This window comes from Mus caroli, chromosome 9 (assembly GCF_900094665.2).
Source record: "Mus caroli chromosome 9, CAROLI_EIJ_v1.1, whole genome shotgun sequence".
NCBI classification, from domain to species: Eukaryota; Metazoa; Chordata; class Mammalia; order Rodentia; family Muridae; genus Mus; species Mus caroli.
This window is the reverse complement of record NC_034578.1, coordinates 54101108-54102747: the sequence shown is the minus strand read 5'-3', so window position 1 is coordinate 54102747 and position 1640 is coordinate 54101108. Positions and strand designations below refer to the sequence as shown.

The 1640-nt window shown below is 42.4% G+C and overlaps 1 long non-coding RNA gene across 1 annotated transcript in view; it reads right to left on the bottom strand.

The window, feature by feature from the left end:
* Nucleotides 1-865: 865 nt before the first annotated feature.
* Nucleotides 866-1640, bottom strand: part of LOC110301519 — a 9325-nt gene continuing 8550 nt past the window's right edge. The window contains exon 3 of the long non-coding RNA XR_002378723.1: nt 866-1104. This is a non-coding gene — a long non-coding RNA (uncharacterized LOC110301519). The remainder of the gene's footprint in view (nt 1105-1640) is intronic.

Below are 1640 nucleotides of genomic sequence, written 5' to 3'. Positions count from 1 at the left end.
AGACCTGGCCAGTCACAGGGGAAGGGGGAATGAGGGTAGTTAGTGCTCACACACGCTGGGCCTAAGATGAATAGTGTTACCACAGACTTTATTGTCTGTCAGGGCTAGAGAGGAACATGGTAGTAGAGGACACCCATCTTCAACAGGCTAACCAAAGGAACAAGTAACAACAGAGAACTGTGGCCACATTGAGAAAAACAAAGAGGTCTGTGACATCTACCAACTGTCTTTTGTTCTGAGACAAGAAGCTACAGCACCTCATAGTAAAACAGTGGGAGGCTAGAAAAAGTAGCCCTTTTTTCTATCTCAGCAGAAATTGTGAGGCTCTTAGCTGAAGTCTCCAGAAGAAAAGGGGAGAGAAGCCTGTCTCTGCTCCTTGTTCTCAGCCCTTGTATGACTTTCAGAGTGCATGATCACATGGTAAAAAGTTCACTTCGAGTTTGCACATAAATTCAGGTTATAAATTGAATAAGAGGTTTGTAACAGAGAATGTCTACATGTATATCCACTAGGAGAAATTATCTGGCTAAACATTCATCATTTGTTACTAGTTTACAGATTCATGGAGAGTTAAAAACCATAACTAAGTTGTTCTTGAAGTTTTGTGTAGATAAACCCAGTCAATATTTTATCTCCTGTCCTTGCACCTGTGATGTATATCCTCAGCTCCTTCTTTATGACCTTTAATTAATGGTTTTTATAACCCCCTTGGAATGTGCTTTAGGTTTTAGAGGTCAACTAAGCTGTTCTGTTATAAAAGGGGCTTGAATGTCTTTGTCTGGGTCACCATTCAGAAACAGTGGTGACCCTAGCATGCTGTTTGTTTCTGCAGAATAAACACTCTTTGTTCTTGTATACTATTTGAGTCTGGGGTCTTCTTTCAATGGTTTTCAAACCCTAACAGCAGGTATGCATAATTTAGCAGTCCTGGTCAGGCACAGTCCCATCCATGTTGGCCCATCCTTGACTATGCTCCAGTCTTTTCTGCAAGGCAGTCTGTGCAGCCTCTTTCTCGATGAGACAAGTCTTCCTCTGGGTACCATCAGGCTTCAGCCTTTCTCTTCTGGTAAATTCCAATTTCTTGATGTCCATTATTTCAGTAGTCTGATAACCAAAGGAAAGGGGGTAAATGTCTCTCTTTATAACACCTTCCCTCCCATCAAAGTGGTTAATAGAATGATAATGTCCACTGTTTCTAGAAAAACAAAACAAAGCAAATTAAGATCGTAAACTATTTGTCTTAGTCACTGTTCTATTGCTGTGAAGAGACATAACCAAGGCAGGTCTTATAAAAGAAAGCATTTAATTGGAGGCTTTCTTACAGTTTCAGAGGCTTAGTCCATTATCATCATGGCAGAGAACATGGCTCCACATAGATAGGCATAGGAGCAGCAGGAAGGAGGGGGTCGGAAGAAGATTGAGAGCTTTCTTTTTGGCTTGCTGTTGGCTGTTGCTCTTGCTAGGTGTAACCAGTAAGTGCTCAGTTAAAGAATGTTTGAGGATTAATAACATCGTGCCTGACCCACAGGAATTTGGGGTCAGTGGTGCAGGGAAGGCAAGAATGTAGAGGAACAAGTTTTCCCCGGCCCTGAAGGGACAATCAGCGGGGACCCAGGGCAGGAGAGAGAGAGAGAGAGAGA